Source organism: Ambystoma mexicanum, chromosome 9, assembly GCF_040938575.1.
Source record: "Ambystoma mexicanum isolate Mex_15411 chromosome 9, UKY_AmexF1_1, whole genome shotgun sequence".
Classification (NCBI taxonomy): Eukaryota; Metazoa; Chordata; class Amphibia; order Caudata; family Ambystomatidae; genus Ambystoma; species Ambystoma mexicanum.
Genome location: NC_090931.1, coordinates 267800591 through 267821195, shown reverse-complemented (window position 1 = coordinate 267821195; position 20605 = coordinate 267800591). Strand labels below are relative to the sequence as shown.

At 45.2% G+C, this 20605-nt stretch overlaps 1 protein-coding gene across 3 annotated transcripts in view; it reads left to right on the top strand.

Annotated features, from left to right (window-relative positions):
- RABEP1 (rabaptin, RAB GTPase binding effector protein 1) overlaps positions 1-20605 on the top strand; it is a 1480178-nt gene that overhangs the window by 150554 nt on the left and 1309019 nt on the right. The gene's annotated exons all lie outside the window — the stretch shown is intronic.

Here is a 20605-nt window from a genome sequence, read left to right as displayed (position 1 = left end):
CAACAGGATATTAACCATTTTTAAAATGTTAGAGTTTATACATGAGAGTATAACAGGCACAGCCTTGCGTGGAAGAATGGTTACGTAGGACTGCAGGTTTAGCTTGTTGTCATGGATGTGGGGTCTGAACTTTTCCCTGTGTATTTTGCATTCCTGAGCTACATACCAGTCACAAGGCTTGGTAATTTGCACTGAAAACAAAAGGCTTGAGTTACTGGATATCTCCAGGTCACTGGGATACTTATTCTCCATTTCTTACCTTTCATTTATTTATTTATTTAGCATTTGTAAAGCGTGCCTAACCGGTAGGTATCTGGGTGCTGGAAACACAAGGTAAGAAACATTTACAGTCGTTACCACAGGCAACGTGCCATAAGGTCTTTCAAAATACAGATGCGTCTTTACAAAAGTTCACAATATATACAGGTTGAATATACAATTTACAATATGCAGGTTCTCAGTATTCGTTCTATGTACAGTTTGTCAGGAATAGTTATACAGTTTGCGACGATGTGGTTGCAGCACAGGTGAGAGTCCTAAGGATTTGGCGCTAGGAGCCATGTTTTGTGTTTTCTGCTGAATGAAGAGTGGGGTGGATCAGATCTGATGCAAGTGGGAGAGTGTACTAAACAATTACCTTGACAATCTTGTCTGCGGTGCGGGCCGCACACCCTTTTATCCCTTCGGGATTTTAAAATATTTCAATTTTCCAATGTTCCAAATTAAACAAATGTTTAGTCATCAAAAAAAGCGTTTTATTCTTCAAAGGTTTTTAAAGTATAGCGTGCTGACGTTGTTTATAAGTCGACATCATAAAGTGGCCAATGCATTTAGGACTGTATAGTCCTTCATCAGGGCCTTTCCTAATCAAAGTGAATAACCACAAAGTAAACAACAGTATGCAGTGATGTAGAGTTACAAGGAACATAACATCATTCCAGTTCCCCAAGCATAATCAAATTAAGAATACCATTTTGGAAAAACGAAAATATGCAAGAAAAATACATAAAATCAACAGGGTACCGACGTACAAAAAACATACAAGTACACAAAAGGAAGGGAAAAAAGGGAAGAAAGCAAAAGAGAAGTACATGAGCATGCTTCATTTATCCATGTAAATTGTCATCATGTTAACATAAGTTTACACAACACTGCTAGGTCTAGACTCCTAAACTAAATCCATTAAAATGCTTGTGTCTACCAATGTATCTGGACACCTTCTGTGTGACCATGCATGTCGCCAGAGTATTAGTTTGACAACTATCCTATTGTGCCGGAATTGTGAGTGCCAGCATTACTTTTCATATTCCAAATCGTGCAAAATTAACTTATGCTTAAGTTTCTGACCTTACCAAACTCGCTCTGTATATGTTGCTATGTATATCCTTATTGCGTTTACTCTCGTGCACCTGTTTAGACCTAACAAAACAATGTCCTTTCAGTGTCATGTACGGCCGCTATTATGTACGTGCTAAATTAGATTATCACGATCTAACTTCTGCCTGTGCTCAGTGCGCGGGCGGACCCGTATTAGAGAAACATACCTCAAAACGCTGTGTCAGAAAAGCCATCTGGCGCTTACTCAAAGTGAGCCGCCGTCCTCCGTTTGACGAAAGAAAAGCTGAATGTCACTGTGAAAGTGAGGCTTATGGTTGCCTTGGTGACTGCCACGTGCAACATGGAGGATTGTCCATGTGCGCGTCGCCATGTTGGTGGGGGCTGATGTGTGTGTGTGTGTGTGTGTGTGTGTGTGTGTGTGTGAGACGACTAGCTACAATTCAGTATACCTATTCCATTCTGAAGTGTTCAAATGTATGACGTGCGCGCTCATTGAGCGCGAGCATGTCTAAAACGTGTTAATTGCTGGCTTGTTGTGCGATTCTGTAAAGTGTGCTGTCCATATGACTCATATTATTGGATTCTTAATGAATATACTAAACGAGTAGTGCATGTCAGGTGTCTAACGACAGTGGTGACTGCCAAACAAATAAACAGACATTGGCAAAAAAAGAAACGAAAGGAGGACATTTAAGATAAAAGAGCAAAGTCTAAGTACCAATGCAGATAATCATACGATTGGTCCTGTTTAAATCATATTCACAGGAGGCAATTGAAATGTTCTCATATATGGAAAGGCTGAGCTCTATAAAATAAAGAAATTAATGAATTAAAGAAAATTAAATTAAAAATATTTTTTTTAAATTACAACAAATAAACTAATTGAACAAGACTGTAAAAGAAAAGAGGAGATCAAACAGTGGAATCGTCATTCGTAGAGTACGATCAAGATTGTACTTGTATGTGCCACATCAGGTGGTCCTTCCCGGGAAAGTTATCTGTTTAAGAGTTTTGCAGTGAGCCAACACATTTTATAGAAAACAGTGCAAATCGAATTCCTCATTCATTCCTCTAGGTGACAGAGTGGCCAATCGGTCTATCTAGAAGGCTTCTCTTTGTTGACGACTTCTTCTGATGGACTATACAGTCCGAAATGCATTGGCCACTTTATGATGTTGTCTTATAAACAACGTCAGCACGCTATACTTTAAAAAAAATTGAATAATAAAACGCTTTTTTTGATGACTAAACATTTGTTTAATTTGGAACACTAATTTTAAAATCCCAAAGGGATAAAAGGGTGTGCGGCCCGCACCGCAGACAAGATTGTCGAGGTCATTTTTTAGCTCACTTCTTCTGTGCTGGCACACGGTAGCACAAGTTAGTGGGCTGCACCCCAAACAGCATTATCTTTGTATAATTCTATGCAAAATATAGAATAACCAGCAGTGCCCACTCACATTCTCATCTTTCTCCAAGTGGGAGAGTGTTCCAGCTTTTTGCAGCAACAACTGGGAAGATGCGACCCTCAGCTTTAGTTCTTTTGAATTTGGGCACATTGAGAAGGTGAGCTGAAGTAGCATGTGTAGGCTAAGTGGTTTGTGTAGGTGTGAGCAGGATACTGAGATATTTGGGTGCAGTGTTTATTAGACATTTATGGGTAATCGCCAGTGTTTTGAATCCGACTCTGTCCTGGACTGGCAGCCAGCGTGCATTGCGTCTTGTTTCAGATATATGCTCTCTTCTGGGGATGTTTAAGGCAGCACTGAGGGCATTGTTTTGTGTGACTTGGAAGTTTTTTAATGCTAGTGGTCGAGGTGCCAGCCAGTATAACATTGCAATAGTCGAGTATCGACAGGATAAGGGCTCTGGCTAAGGTCAGGCAGTTGTCGGGTGAGAGTGATGTCTACATGCGTTTTAGCCGTGTAGGCTTCTGATGAGACCGTTGCGTTGATTTGTCTGGTTAAAGTTAATGAGGAGTCAAGGTATATGCCCAGGGTTTTGACTTCTTTTGAGTTGGTGATAGTGTTCCCATCTATTGTGAATAATTTGTATCTGGCACACAAACCTCAAAGAACCTGACCCCAATCAATAGTAACTCGTTTTTGTCATCGTTTAGACAGAATTCATGCTGGCCCATCCAAGATTGGATCATTTGATACAGATTGTTGAGTGTGATGGTCTCTATCGTAGTCTTCCAAGAGGTGCAGTAGGATCTGCGTGTCATCTGTGTAGTTAGTGTTTGACACTCCAAGTTCATCTAGGCGGTCGAACAGAGGCTTGGTAAACACGTTATACAAGGTTGGTGACCCGCAAGATCCTTGGGGCACACCGCAGAGGACTGGGGCAGAGGCCGCGTTTGCTATGTTAGAAAATACACTCATTGTCCTTTCTGAGAGGAAAGATTCAATCCATGAGATAGCATTTGATGAGAATTGGGTAGTGCTGGCCAAATGAAAACACAGTATTTTGTGATTCACCAGGTCAAAGGCTGCAGAGAGGCATAGGAGCAGTAGGATAGCTAAGTTTCACTTGTCAATTATGGTGTCCATTTGGTTTTTAAGTTCTAGAAGTGCTGTTTCCATGCCATGTCTGGGTCGGATTGGCGGAGTCATAAGAGATTGTTTCTAAATGTTCTTGAATTTGAATATAGGCGGCACGGTCTAGGATTTTCCGTTGAAATAGGGCGGTAGTTGGTGGGGGTGTTCGGGTCGAGTGATGGTTTTTTAGAAGTGGGAGGACCCATGCTTCTTTTAGATTCCTAGGGACACTGCTTTGTGCAAATTAATTGTTGTTGAGAGAGGTGATAAATGGGGCAGGTTATTTGACACATTCTTTGATACAAGGGGCCGGGCAGATGTCGCATTGACACCTGGAGGGTTTTAGGCTAGCAATAATCTTTATAACCTCAGTTGTGGAAACTAGGCTGAATTTGAAAGGATGAGGAGGTTTGGCTGTGGTATGGGTGTCTGTGCCGGTATCTGGCAAGGTCACCTTGTCTTGTTTATTGGCGATTTTTGTTTGAACAATTGCTAATTTGTCAGTGAGCGCGTTCTGTATGTTGGTACACCAGGTTTCATCTTTTAGGCAGTTTTCAGGCGAATTTGTTGGTGACTCTGTATGGTGAATAATTCTTTACTACCCGATTTGGCGTTGCCTATGCGCTCATTTTAAGTGGAGTTCTTTGCTTGGAGTATAGCTTGCTTGTATTTTTTAGTGCAGGTAAGGAATAGATCTCTGGTTTTTGACGGTGAGGCTTTCCATAGAGTTTCTGCGGCGCGTTTGTTGGCTCTAAGATCCTTAAGGTTAGGTGATAACCAAGCGCTAAGGTGAGCTTTTGGTTTGGGTTTGCGTAGTTTGAGGGGGGCGATTTTGTCGATAGCGTGGAGGATGGTGGTCTTATATAGATCTACCATATCAGTTGGGTTGGCAGATAAATGGGTGTACTCAGTGATAGGGCCTAGCAGAGGGAGCAGGTTGGTGTGTTTTTAATATTGCAAGTGCTCCTTGCGAGAGATACTGGGGCTAGGTGTGGAGCAATTTTAGGTGAGGTTTGTTTGGTAAAAGTGAAGGTAATGACGTTGTGGTCTGACCACGGGCAGGGGGAGTTAGCTGTGATGTTGGTTGACATGTTCAAATCAGCAAGCCAATCTAGGGTTTGTTCCTTGTCATGGGTAGGCACTTCGATGCGCTGAGTGAATCCTTGGGCGGCGATTGTGTTTTGTATGACAGTAGCCTTGGGATTTAGACTGTTGTAGAGGCCGAGGTTTAAATCACTTAGTGATTTATTCTGGAAGAGGGCTTGGTGTCCTTAGATAGGAGAGCTATGTCCTCGACGAAGGATTGAAGTAGGCCTGGTGGTCTGTATAGGATGTGGATGGTGGTTGGGGCGGTGTTTGGAAGAGCGAGTTTAAGTGAGAGTAGTTTCCCTGAAGGGAATGGTTGGTTGGGTAATTATCTGAGGGACAGGCAAGATTTGGCAATCAAGGCGACTCCACCTTCTTTGGCTGAGGTTCTGTCTTTCCTGTATATTGTAAATCCCACTAGGATGGCTAGTAAGAGTGCAGGGCCTGCTGCTGCATGTAGCCATGTTTTGTGACCGCGAGTAGGTCAAGTTTGTTGGTGGTGATAAGGTCAGGGATGTCAAGGGCATGGGCTAGTAGTGACCTAGCGTTGATAAGTCCGCCCTTGAAGCTCGTGTCATTGGTGGTTGTGGTAGGTGTGGGGTCAGCGTTTGGTGAGGCAATAGTGTGCAGGGAAGGCATACAGTCACCTATTACATTTTCAGTTGTCGGGACAGGCGATTAGGGACTATCTCTAGTGCCAGTATCAACAGGCAGCACAGTTGGCTCAGTGGGAGCAGAGATCAATTGGGCACTATCACAGATGTAGGGATCAGCAGGCAACACAGTTTGCTCAATGGGAGTGTAATGCAATTGGGCACTGTCTCTAGTGTAAAGCTCAACAAGCAACACAGTTGGCTCAATAGGAGCATAATGTAATTGGGCAGTATTGCTAGAGCTGGAAGCAGGCGGCGAGTATCGCTTAGCGGGTGCAAAGTGTAGTGGGGCAATAGTGTTCATTCTTAGTGCATACAGCATAATTGGCTCAATGGGGTCATAATGCAACTGGGCATTTTTGGTACGGTCAAGAGCAGGTGGTGTTTTTAGCTCAATTGGAGCAGGAGGCATTTGGGCAGCATTGCTGGAGCAGAATGCAGGCAACAAGTATGGCTGAGTGGGTGCCAAAGGCAGTAGGGCAATAGTGTTGATTCCTAGAGCATACAACATATTTGGCTCAGTAGGAGCAAAGTGAGCAAAGTGCATTTGTGCAGTCGTGTGGAAGGCAGGAATATGTAGTATGATACGCACAGTGAGAGTGGTGGGCAAAGGGTTAATGTTCCAGAAGTGTGGGGGAGCCAGCGCGGTTAGCGCGTGCGCGAGCCAGGCCATTTGCAACGGTTGGTGGGACTTGCTGCAACTCGAGTTACTGGGCGTTTTCACCTCTACCAGCGATCGGTTAGTGCCGGGTAGCTTTACTGCGGCTGATATGCTGGATATAGGGTATGTGGAGCTGGGTTTGCTGGAGTCTGTTACGAAGCCGAGAGAATTGTAGGAGTCGGCTTTCGGTGGCAAGTCAGAGTAGTTCGCAGGTAGGTAGAGCATATGCGTATGGGCTGTGCGAGTATCCGTGTGAGAGTAGCCACTAAGTTTGGTGGCGTTGAGAAGATTGCAGCTTCTCGTTGTTTGTTGAAGAGCCATCGTGCTGTCGGAGCACTGGCGAGACGCGGCTGTAGCGCATGGTCCGAAAATGGGTTGGGTTGAATGGAAAGGAACCAACTTTGTAGTTTTGGAAGTAGATGAGGTCTGTCGGGCATGTAATGTGACGCATAGGTCGAGGACCGTAGCATTAGGTGTAGTGGGAAGCGCTGTGATGATGACGCAACGGCCGGAGGTGTGGATGTGCGGGTAGGATTTAGGTGGTGAGGTACTGGTTGTTCTAAGTGCTAGGCGGGAATTGCGTGCACTCGTGGTGCATATGGTGTTGACCGAGTTTGCAATGGTTTGGTGTGGCTGTGAGCCGCTTACCTTGTGTGCAGTGTTTTCAGGAGGTCGAATGCAGGTTTGGTGTCCATAGGGTGGGTTGGTTAGTAGAGGTGCAGGCTTCAGGCCCTGCATGGCCTGACAGTGATGGACAGGAAGTGGCCTTGCGATTGGGCCTTTGGAGGGGGCCGGCTTCGCCTGCCAGCGTTCCTCCATTGGTCCATTTACAGGCTGCAGGGGCCAGTGGCAAACAATGAAGGCGGACTGCTCGGGGCACAGGGGGAATGTGCTATGGTGACGGCCATAACATATTGAATAAAGTAAACAAATGCATTCTTAGAGTTGTTGTAGTTTTGGTAAAATTGAATTGACCAAATTTGGACTTCGGCACTACTTCTTATCATTTGATAAAGGAAAGCGAGGACTGAAAAAGCCCGGTCCTTGTGACATGAAGTGTTTTGGTGGCCAGAGGTGGAAAAACCCTTGGAACATAAAATGCTAAGTAAGTTCAAGCACCGTTCTGGTTTTGGATCTGGTTTCTGCAACTTTGTTAATGTGAGATGTTGTGAGTTGTTGGAGAGTCTGCTCCAGAATCATTCATCATTCTGCAAGGTACAAGACTCTGTATTACCTATTCTAGAGATCACTCTTTTAAATAAAAAATGTAAACACCACTCAATCTTTTTATTCACAATGTTAGCAGTAACGAGAATGAATACATGAACATGTTGAAATCAGTGACTGGAGGATTTTAAATAAGTGAAGACCTTAATTGAATCTGCATACTTGTGTGGAATAAAAACACAATATTCCACATCTCATCTTGCTTCCTAATTAGCTTGCTTACTTCCTGATTGGAGATTGTGGTTGCGCATTTAAGTGTATGCGCATGGTCTATATAATGACAATCTGCCAAGCTCATTCACTCTGCCAGATGTGTTGGTTGTATTCATCTTTAATGGTGGTGAATTGTTCTATATAAATTGCAAAGTCACGCCTTTAAATATTAAAACATAAGTAATGAGAATACATTTTGAAGAAATTGAGCTTTCAGCTATATTGCTAGATTTCTTAACTGCAAAGAATAGTTAGATATCATGTTAGTCTATGTTTAAAGTCACCCAAAATGCAGGTGTTTATATCTTTTATTGGACTAGCTGAAAATACTTTGAAAGCTAATGCTTTGTTTAATCTCTGCACAGTCTCACAGACTTCTTCGCCAGATTGTGCAGTGTGAAATTATTATTAAGGAAAAAGGAACAGCACAGTTAATTCTCAAAACAAAAAAAAAGGGCCATTTTAAACTTTGTTAGCAGAAGGAACAGAATGCATGTAATGGTGTCTAGAATTACTGTCTTATTAAAGACCATAACAACTCCTGTAAGCGGGAAACAAATACTGGTTTGAAACAGTGCACATTTCTAGCAGAGAGTTGCATTAAAAGATCCTTTTCACAGGTAACTGTTAAGGTGGGGCCAGTAGTTTCCTAAACTTACTGATGTTACTTTAAAGGGTCTTTTTTTAATTTTTTTTATTTTAAACTTTCTTTATTGGCATTTTCAAATAAACAAACAATAAGGCCATGCGCCGGCCCATTCGCCAGAGTCCATCCCTCCCGCCTCCCCTCACCTTGCCCATTGCCGTAGCATTGTCCGTATACTTGAGCAATTATGACCATTGTGCCGTCTCCATGGCTTCAACGTTGTGTGTTGAACTGGTACTCGAGTTCTGTGAAGGGGATCGGTGTTGCGAGTCTAGTACGTCCGTTGCCGAAAACAGGTATGCTATATATGGGCCCCAAATGTCTGGGGGCGCGAATGGAGTTTTAAAAGGCATATTAAGTGAAAAGTTTACAAACACATACTTGGAAAACAGGGTCAGTGCTGTATTTTCCTTCATGCCGAGTCTAAATATGTGTTTTGCAGCCTCTTTGTAATGTCAGGACATTGTAGTGATTTCGATGCACTGCCAATGTTTTTTGGATTGTATGAAAAGAAGAACTGCAAAATATGCTCATGAGGTTTAACTCGTGCAGACTCCAATGTTAACTCAGTATCCTGCAAAGCTTCACAATGGTTTCTGGCTTGCATACAATACTGCAAATGCAAAACACGTGCCTGTGGTGGGTCGGAAGAAGGAGTCAGGCACAGATTGGACATTTCTATCCGGTTTATTTAAAATAATAAAATAATTGCCTATTTTGCCCTACTGCTATAGGAATGTCCCCTACCTAGCCAAACTAACTAAGGTGCTCATCTGTCATCAGGAAGTCAAATTCATAATACCCTCTGTCCAAAACCTAATCTACCTGATACTAAAGTTTGCCAAAAGATTGTCTCTCTCCTGGCTGCTTCCCTTCGGCCGTCACTCTCAAGGCTTTACTTCATGGTTCACTTAGTTCACATATATGTATATGATGTGAAAATATCCTTTAGAAGCATGTTCATTACCATGGTCTCTTCTGGTTCTCTGTGTCTAGTTGGTGAGCTCCTGCCAACTACTCGTAGGCCTGGTATTCCAGATGTTATACTGCTTATCACTATTCTAATCACGGATGTGACACCACCGCTCCCGGGATCTCGCTATTAGGCTCTTTCTCTGAGCCTTGTGTGTAACACATACTCTTGACTCGTACTGCTTTTCAAAGTCTTTTATTAGGGGATTCACCCACTTTTCAACTTTTTAACCTTGACCACTTCTCCCCTCCTTCATCTGCCACTCTTTCAGGCTTTCTCAAAGCCTCACGTTTCATATTGGCAGACACTTTCTTTGATTTCTGGCTGTGTATATAGTTATGTGTTTTCAATGTCCCACCATCAATAACTTGGCTTTTACAAGTTCCTTTACTTAAGGAATGCTCCCTCGGCAGCCTCCCCCCTTCTCCATTCCACCACGGTACCTTCCTTCCTCGTGGGTGACGCGTCTGGGTTTGGTGCTCGCACAGGACTGCTGCTTCGATTGATCATCTCTGAACTCCCAAGCTTCACAACCGCTCCACTCTCGCCAGCTCTGTGTCTTGCCACGCTTGCTGAATGCTGGCTGGTGGGTAGTTTCAGGTCTCCCGCTTCTACGGGTGTCAGCGTCGTTAGACGGGCCCCAGGCCCACCATGGTACTTCTCTGGTCACGCCGCCACGTCGTTCAGTGCTTTTGACTCAGTCATGATTGAGGTTCTTCTACTGTTCAGGTTGCCAGCTCTCTAGCATCTCCCTCTAGCGTTCTCTGCTTCTCGGATTACCAAGGGGTCTGCGGCTCCAATCTGCTCCGCCTCTGCAAGGTGTAACTACGCCAGAGGGCTTTTCCTGCGTATGGCTCACTCTCCTCCTTCCTGTTCCACTCATTGTGGCTAGATACAAGTTTGTTGTTAAAGGTGCATTCCCTTTTCCTTCAGGCGTCGTTGATCGAGCCAAACAAAAAGAAGGTATGTTTTCCATTACTGGAGGCAGTCTCTCATATATACAAATAAGAAGTCTTGTGTAGGGAGTTCCTTGTGCAAATGAGAGTCCTTGTCCTCTAAGGGGGGGCGGGAAGTCACTCCCAATGAGGTCCCACTTGACCAGACCCCTAGGGAGGGTCTTGCAAAGCAGACTCACCGCCCTAGAATCAAAGGAGGTGTTTTCCCCCTTGGGGAGAAGGGACGAATACTCTTGATTTGTCACATGTCCCATTTTTTAACATTGCAGTGTTTGCTGTTCTCTGTGTCTCATGCTTAGTAATGGGTGCCAGCCGTTTGAGTTTAGACACTTAAGATTTCTGTTCTCTTTGTCCAATTCCTTTGCCCAGTAGGGGTTGTGAACAGTAGAGTCCAACAACTGTTTGGTGAGAAATGGTACTGCAGGGTTGTATTCAGACTTTGTTAAGGTGATTGCATTGCTAGACCAGGGTGCCAAGCTGGCCAAAGTGTCATAAAACCTATATGTTCAGAACACTATCTTTTAGGTTAAGCACCTTCGGGCACTTGAGCTCTCATGTGCTCTTGTGTGTGATATTTGAGAGGTCATCTTTTAAAATCGTCACCAATAGATCCTGCAATGTGTCTTCATCTAGTGTGCAGTGTCGGCCTACTGGTGTTTGTTTTGTGGTTTGTTTTACCCATATAGGTTCATCTTTTCACACAGCTCCTTGCATGTCTTGCCTACATACTTTCCTTGTATGCATTTTGTGCATTGGATGAAGCATACAACTTTGGATGATCTGCAGTTGTATATTCCTTGTAGCTGTATTGTTCAGTTCTGCAGGGTTGTTATGGCAGATCTGGTGCAGATGTGTTGGCAGGTTTTGCATGGGTTAGTTCCAGGTCTTCTTTTTTCTTGATTAAGTGGAAATGTAATTCTGGTCAGAGACCATTCTAGGTTTTACATTAATACAATAAGGGTAGCTTCTTTTAAGATGTCTGTCGGCTCATCCTTAGTGTTAGTGCTGGATGGTATGTGGCAAACAAAGGTATTCACTATCTTTGTTGTCTCTGTATTGTATTTTCAATGCACAATCAAATTCCCTGTCAATTTAGCTGCGTGGTCCTTTTGCAAGAAGTTGGGCACGTTGGTTGCCCCTTGTCCACCTATTCCAGCATATGCAACGGTATCGGATGGCTTGGCTGTAGATAAGACAGTTTTGTGTGGCTTCAGCTGATGCTTGCCCTGTGAAGGTATTTGTTCCTGTCTGCTGGTTTCTTGTATAGAGCTGTTTCTTGATGGCTTTCCCTGCCAACAGAGATGATTGTATCCAGGAAATGTATGCTGTTCTTTAAATATTCTATGGTGTACTTGATGCATCAGTAAGGTCTAATATTGATTCATGGAATTGTTTAAGAGCGCCTTCGGATTCAGTCCAAATCAAAATATCGTCCTTATTGTAACACAGTTAGTTAGTTGTTTCATGGACTCTTGTTTGAGGTCTGCCGTGAAGAGGTTAGCATACTGAGATATTACTTTTGTGCCCATGGTCTTTACGTTCTTTTGTAGAAGGTGTCTTGCATTGAAACAGAAATTGTTGTGTGCAAGTATGAATCTCATGACATCTGTGATTACTCTGGTTGGAGTATCTACCTTGGTGTTTTGCCAGTGAAGTTGAAGGTGCTCTTTATATTTAAAAAAAAAATGCTCCTTTTTTCCTTTGTTTTGAGAATGAACATTGCTGTGGGTTTTTTACTAATCATCTCACTCTGCCCCATCGGATGAAGATTTCTGTGGTGCTTCCAAAGCTAATGCTTTGTTCCATTTCTGCATAGGATTTTGCCTTAGTACTGCATCTTGGATATATTTCTTTCTTGTACATAAACATAGACCTTTGATCTATCGTTAAAGGTTCATAAATACAATGTTATCAGACCCACAGAAGTAATACTATATTCGGGTCTCCAGGTGAGAATTTGAAGGCCTATTTTGTGAGGTTAGGAGTGAAATTTCAGATTTACGATTTTTTGAGGACATATTTTAATTTGAAAAACAGCCATTTGTCTTGTAATCCTAACATTTTTCATAGTTAGCAATTCGGTAAAAGTAAATTACATTTTGTTTCTTGAATGCAGTCTTTACATCAAGCAGCACTGGAGGAGAACTATTTGTTGTGGAAGGTGCTGTTCTTGCCACTGTTCTGAACACATCACCGAGCAGTGCAGGTGACAAAAGTGTCGTACCTGTAGCTCCCTACTCTCCAGCATTGGATCTTGCATAAATTCACATGCTGTGAATTTTCCCATATCGTCATGTTTGGGAATCCTCGGTTACAGTTTGGTTTCCCTTGCTAAAAAATGCTCTATTTTGTAGGTTGTCACCCTTGTTATGGCTGGTTTTGGTCCCAGCCAATGGGACTTCGAGTCGTTGGACACTAGTCCTTCTTCTCTTCCTCCCTTCAGATTCTAACTGTGTGTTGAAGCTGATGGGAGTCCTCAGGTTTTCTCCACATAGAATCTACATTCTCAGTTTCCAATCAAACAATTAACAAGTAAAGATCTTAACAACTCTACACCTCTGGATTAAGAGGACAACGCTTCGTTGTGTGACAGATAAGTGGGGATGGAGGGGAAGCGAAGATCTGTTTTAAGTTCTGGGGCACTTGTGACCCCAAAATCGTGTACAAAGGGGACAAACATACTGACTGTATATATTGTTTATACCCCACCACAGGGTCGAGCGTTGCAACATCTGTAAAGGCCTTATCTTGAAGACCCTTAGAGATGGGAACCGGCTGCTGGTATGCTGGCTGAATGAGGGTAACTACAGTGAGTACCCCTCGAAGAGCTTGGTCATCCCCTCTGAGAAGTGCTCTCGCTCCAAGGAAACGGTCAGGTCGGAAGAACACTTGCCGAAGAAACACAAGCACTGGGTCGCCCACAGCTACAAGCCATTGACTGGGCAAGAAGTCCACTTGGTGGGTGTGACAGAGCTCCTGAACGACCGTCATCACCCGGGAGAAAGCCGTCATCGTCGTTGGACAACCGGAGGAGCATGTCAACGATGGGGAAACTGCCCGGTAAGTCAACAGACAAATCCAAGCACCATAAGCACAGATCCAAATCTATGGAAGGATCAAAGGGGTCGTCCACAAAGGCAGCGTCCATGAGAGGGGTGCGTGACACAAGGTACATTCCAAGTCCCCGACTCTGGCTAAGTACTGGAGCCATAAGACCCCTCCAACCAAGTCCATGGTCACCATGCCCACAAACACCTCTTCGTTGATGGCTTTGTTGTCTGGCTCTGCGAGCCAACCAAGAGGGCATTCCAAATTGCCCAGACATAAAAGAAAGCTGACCTCCGCCTCGTCAACAGTGTCTCCTAAGAAAGGGCCATCTATGGGTACACTGACGTAACATGAGCAGAAAAACAGCTCATTGATGGTGGGGTCAGCAAAGCACAAGCAGGGGCAACGACAACGGGCCCTCTATTGTGGGTGACGGTTGCATGCACACAAGGTCAAGAAAAGTCCTAGTCGACAGCAGATAAGAAATTGCGGCAAAAAGGCTGCTCGTTGCCGACACCCTCGTCGATGGAGAAGCAAAAGAAGCCACAGGGAAAAGGATCCCTCACCAATCTCTCCACTTGCATACTCTGAGGTCCTTTCGGAGGAAATATTGCAGCACGAGATAGATGCAGACTTTGAGCTGCAACAGGAGCAAATGCAATGCTCCGACTCAATGAGTCTGTCATACTACAAAAAGGAGCCCCGAGTAGGCCAGCTACCTAGGAGACATGTACCTGGGGAGGACAAATCAGATTAGGAACTGCAACAACCGCGTGGAGGCAGGGCCTCTCCGACTCCAGGTCCCAGCCATTTAGAGGCTCACCAGAGGGCAATGCCGTCTCTACTAACACACCCAAGCCTTATTTTTGTTGCACGTTCTCTCGTCCTTACAGAGGGTGATTACCCAACTGGACGCTTCATTGATGAAACCGACTTTGCCAGCCCTACAATTACTGCCCCAGCAGCCGCTGTCTCAGCCGGTAACTCTGTAGCAACTGTGAGAAGCCAGAAGGTGTCTCAGCCGCAAGTCCCCGGGATCTGTCATCCAGGTGGCCAGGACACGGCTATCGCTTTTGGATCCAGTTCCTGGGGGTGGACCAGTGCAGGAGGATCACAGGATCCTGTGGGAGTGGGACACTGGATGCTGAGACGCGGTATTCCCCTTCCCTGTAACACATTTTCCCCCATCCTACCAGGTAGGATACTTAGGAACTCAACCCCCACCCTTTCGTGACATGAACCATTTCTCACAGACAGCTCACCGTGAGCGAAAACAGACTAACACCAGAGCCATATACCTGACATGCCCCTATACAATGGTCAGGCAAGGTCAGCCAGCTACTGATCATTTCACACACCAGACTTTGAAGGCCAAGAAAGATACCATAGACAGAATGGTCCGATGCCACAAGGGTACTCATTGGAAGGCCTCTGTTAGGTATCCAACTGGTTGGCAACTGTGAAAAGGGAACTTTGAGATCAAAGTGGTCCAGCAACGGGTCAAGCTAAACCCTGCGCACATTCGAAAGTCTTAGATAGTTTAATGCAAACTGAAATTGGTCCGAGCCCGGCTGAGAGAGACTAATTGAATAACCTCAATTGAGTACTTACACGAGGAAAGGAACTTTGTGTTTTGTTTTGTACATCTGGCCCTCTGAATCAAGGTCTTTGATAAATAAAGAGACTTGGTCACAGAATGCCCTGATTCTGCCAATGGAACTGTATCCTGGTGACGAAGAAGCCAGAGTGTGTGCTTTGCTCGAGTGAACCGCCTTATCCCGTGCTGAAAACATGGGGAAGGGAGGTGAACGGCCTGAACATCCTGACATATCATTTTTTGAACACTTTTCTTTTTCATGAACACTACCCCACACTATTTGTAGTTAGCAGTAAGGATTGGTTATCTTTTATTTCTTTTTTAATATAGGCCCTTTTATTTTGACGAGAGTCCACTAGGACTGCATTATTATTATTTGATGGTCGTAGCGTGCGTCCATCTGTAGGTTTAGGATTAGATAGGCGTTTATCACACTCTGGTTGAAGTTCAATAAACACCCTTGAACTGTGGTCGCTTGTGTCTTACTATTGATGCCATGCTTATCTTGCACAACCCTGACCTTTCAGATCAAGGTCAATGGGCAGGTCCGCGTCAAGGTCACCACTGGACCGTTCACGATCCAGGTCGGTCTCTCACTCAGTATAGGGGAAGAAGCACATCACTGGTGTTGACATGGATTTCTCCTAAGAGGTGCCGCACAATCTCGCCTCCAGGACGGCCTAGATGGGAGGAACGTCAACTGACTGACAGACACAGATGATCCCCGGGACACGTATTCCTCATCGTTGCTCACTCCACAGAGAGACGATGAGACGATGACTGGGACACTGACTCCGCAAAAGAAAACCTGCCAGAACAGGAGCCCGCAAAGCCCTCCCATCTGGATGACATCTTGGGCTTCCACTCAATGATCACGAGGGCATGCAAAGAATTCGGCCTCTTCGCCTCCAAAGAAAAAGAAGGCTTCTTGTTGGACTACGTGGGCAAGAGAAGGAAGTCGGTGGTGTCCATACCGATTTCTTGATCGTGCATGGCAGGAAGGCCTCAAGTTGATACCACCCGTTCACAGCACCAGCGGTGAAAGGTTGGCTGGACAAGAAATATAACCCCTGGAGACCGCACCAAAGTGCCTAACATCTCAACCTTCACCAGAGTTGGTATCGGCTGCGGTGGGCCGCAAAACAGAAATGTGCAGTACCTCCAGATAACGAGGCGGTGAGCAACAGGCATTTGGGAAGAAAGTACTGGCATTAGGGGCCACTACGGTAAAGGCGACCAATTCCCTTGTTATCATTGCCCACTATGACGGGGAATTGTGGCACAAACTAGTACCAATCCTGGAGCACCTCCCGGAGGAAAAGAGGCAAAGGTGATCCTTGAAGGAAGGGGAGGATCCCTTGAATAATAGCATTAGATTAATATGGTGGTGGACATCGCAGAGACTAGCTTTAAACAGGTGGGGAATGGCATGGTCCTGACACAGGCCTGGCTCAGATGTACAGACTTCCTCACCGCTGTCCATCATAAGGTGGTGGACATGGGATTCGAGGGGAGGGGGGGCTTCTTCAGCTCAAAGATCTGCAAAACCCTCAAGGCCATCAAAACGAATACGAACACGGTCCGGTCCCTAACATCCCTGCAGAATCGCTTGTCTTTTCAGGGGGCCCTCAGGAACAGTGTCTATAGCCTCCTCCAATAGAGGAGAGAGGCAATACTTTAGCGGGTCATCATACTACTCCCAGGGCTACAACAGATTGTATCAAGGGTACCAAAAGTTCAAGGATTTCAGGCAGACGCAGCGACTTAAGGAACCCTCCAGCTCTCCAAGGGGGAAGCAGGGTAAATCTCAACAATGACTATGTACCAAAGCACAGCCCCATAGTGGGTAGGTCTCCAAGTTTGACCCACAACTGGAAACCAATAATAGACAATTGGGTTCTGCATGCAGTATTATACAGACACCTTTTGGAATTTACAAAAAGACCTCCTCCCATGCCCTTAGACCACCGGCCTCAAGCGGACAGAAGTGCGCTCCTAAAGGAGGTGCAGCTCATGCTGCAAAATAGGGCCATAGAAAAGGTTCCCAGAAGACTTTGGGATGGGAGAAGGGGGAGTGTTTGGGGGAGTGCACTCCCGGAACTTCGTCGTCCGCAAACTGGACGGAAAATGGAGGCCCATCCTGGATTTAAGAAAAGTAAACGGGTTCAGAAAACGTCAGAAGTTCAGCATGGTCACCTTATAGCAGCTGATAAAAAGCAGTTCAGCACCACGACTACCTCCCATCCTTGGATCTCCAGGACGTGTACTTCCCTGTCTCCCATCCATCCAGGATACAGGAAATACCCATGGTTCGTGGTCAACAACTCGAACTATCAATTTCAGGTGCTTCTGTTTGGCCTAAAATCAGCACCTCACACATTCACGAAGTGCCTTGCACTGGTGGCAGCCAGTCTCCACAGGGAAGGCCATCACATCTACCCCTAGTTTAGACGATTGGTTGGTGTGAGCGCCGTCCAGGGCAAAGGCAAGGCAGTCCACTGCAGCAACTGTCTCCTCCAGAACCAACTACAGGAAATCCTCACTGCAGCCATGAAAGAAGCTAGTGTTTCTTGGAGCGGAATTCTCAACACACTAAAGAAAAAGGCACCCATCTCCGGAAAGGCTGGACACCCTCAGGGCGCTGCTCCCGACATTAACGCTGAGCAGGTGTCTGACGGTGTGCCATTGTATGTGGCTCCTCGGAACAATGGCATCCTGCATACTCCTCATCCCACACTGCAGGCTTCACATGAGACCGCTGCAGGAGTTCCTGACAGCCAACTGGTCCCAAGTTTTTGGGTCATGGGGGACAAAGTACGAATCTCTCGAGCTCACGACACAGGTCCAATGGTGGTCCAGCGGGGCCAACATCAGCAAGGGGAAGCCATTGCAAGAGCCGGCTTTGAGCAGGAAACTGGTTACAGACGCCTAACTACCTACAAGAGTGCAGCGCACATGTGGACCAGCTACATATCAGGGGATTATGGTCCGCCCACAAAGCCTCCCTGCACATCAACGTACTCTAGCTCAGGGCGGTCACGTGGGCACTCAAGTCCTTCCTTCTGGTACTCAGGTGACAGGCAAAATTCTAACAGACAGTGCAACCACAATGTATTATTACCTGCTAAAGAAGAGAGGGATGCGGTCCAAGACCCTTTCTCAGGTAAAAGTGCAATGTATCTGGCACTGGGCCATCTCTCATGGCAATGCCATACAAGAGTTCCACCTTCTGGGAGTTCAGAAACAAACAGTGGACAATCTGTGCATGCGGATGTCACAGAGCCACAAATGGGAAGTTAACCTCGTCACAGTACAATCGCTCTTCCGACGGTGGGTCAACCCGTCAGACTTGTTTGTTACAGTTCACAACAGGAAATACACAAGATACGCCAGCAGGACACCCCAGCAGTGGTCAATGGGGATGCGTTTACCTTCCCATGGGATGGACTGTTTGCGTATGCATATTCACCCTTTCCCAGTCCTGCGTAATGGCGGTGCAGATGATCAGGAGACACCCATGCAAAGTAATGTTCACCGCCCCAGATTGGTCTCGCCGGACCTGGTACTCCGACCTCGTCCAACTATGAGGGTCAGGCCAATCGGGCTCCGCAATCACTGAGCATCATCACGCAGGACCAAGGGAAGATACTTAATCACAATCTGCAGTACCTCCAGCTAACGGCATGGCTCCTGACTTCACAGCGTTCGAATACCTGACAATCTCTCAAGAATGCAGACATCTTGTCAGAGGCCATGGCCAGTTACACAAATAAATTATATAGCCTGAAGTGGAATGATTCTGTACATGGTGTGAAGGTCAACGGGACATCAACCAAGCTAGCATTCACCCATGCAAGGTTACGCCAGAGGATATACTTTTATACCTACTCTCCTTGGCCAAACAGTACCTCGCCCACATCTCCATAAAGGTTCACCTGGCTGCCATATCCAGATACACGGTAATGTCAGCCACATGGGTATCTGAGCTCAAATCGCTCGCAGTCAACCAGCCTTACCTGCATTTCCAAATAGATAAAGGGCTCCTGATGACCAGCCTGTGCTTTATTCCCAAGGTCCCCACAGATTCTTTTACCAAAACACGGTAATAGCCTTACCGATTTCCTTCCAAAATCCAACGTCCTACATTCGCTGGACGTCAAACGGGCACTAAAATACTATATTGGCATGACTCGGTCCTTCTGAAGTACAGCGCAGCTCTTCCTAGCGTACGGACTGAAAGACACAGTGCTATAAAAGCAGGGCATATCATGATGGATCTCCTCGTCCTTTACCTTCTGCCATAAATCAGCGGGGAAGCCTCTGCATGCTCCCCCACATGCGCACTCCAAACAGTGAGAGTCCCAATTGCTGACATCTGCCAAACGGTACCTGGTCAGTGCTGCATGCCTTTACGAGGCACTACTGTTTGGAGAGACAGCACGCCGTGGACATGCAGACCGGAAGAGTAGTCCTACAATGCTTGTTCCAATAAGGTACGCTTCTATGTTTTGGTGTAAGAATTTACCGGTTTTAACTCTATGCACCTCCAACAGCATGTGAATCTATGAAAGATCCAATGCTGTAGAAGGAGAATGTTTGTTACTTGTAACTCCTGATCTTCAGCATTGGTCTCTTTTATAGATACACATGTGCCCTCCTTCCACCCGAATGTAAAAACTGTGCTAGCCCGCTGGGCTTTCATCATCACGGGTTACAATATGAAGGGAGGAAGAGGAGGCGTGACTAGTGTCTAACTACTCGAGGTCCCATTGGTTAGGCTCAAAACCACCCATAACAAGGGTGACGGCCTACAAAATAGAGTTTTTCTTGCTTTAAGCAAGGGAAACCAAAGGGTAAACGAGGATTACCAGCCTGCCGCTGGGGAATATTCACAGCATTGAATATGAATCTATGAAAGATACCAATGCTAGAGAACAGGAGTTAGAGCTAAGAAACTTTCACCCTTTTCTTTGTTTGGATTATTGGCTTGATTTTTAGGGAGCAAATTCGTTGGGTTGTTTATTTGAACCTTTGACTCTTAACAAATGATCATACCCATTGTTTTTTAAAATATTGTGGACGTGCTGGAAAATATTATTTAACATAGTTTTCTTTTACATTTCTTGCAATTCATTATTTTTAATTTCTAACAAAATAAGTACATATTGTGATGTTGAAAATGAGGCAAATAAAATATAGTAGTGAAAGATCCTAAAAACCTTGCGAGAGTTTGACAGTCTGGAAAAACAAGAGATTGTTGACTAAATGCTTTGATTTGGTTTTCATATGAACCGGCATGCCAACCAATCATTTTAGACCTCATTTTAGACTGCACCAACCTTTGCACTTTGGCTGAAATTGGGGTGGACCCCAATTGAAGCATTAATCTCCTTAAGACTAGTTTTAGGTTGTGTGGAATTGAACATTTCCCCGAATCGGCTTGTGTATAACGAAGCTAGGATTGACATGCTTGGCCAAAGGGAAGCCTCACAACTTCTCTGGTTTAGGCACGTCAAGACTATTCTGCAAGAAATTGGAGAATTTCCTGTAGGAGAATCCTAATGATCTTACTAAAATCTCCAAATCATTAATAAGAGACTTATTACATTTGGCGCCTGAAAAAAATGAACTATGGCTAATAGCTCTCTCTTTTTAAGTTATTTATGC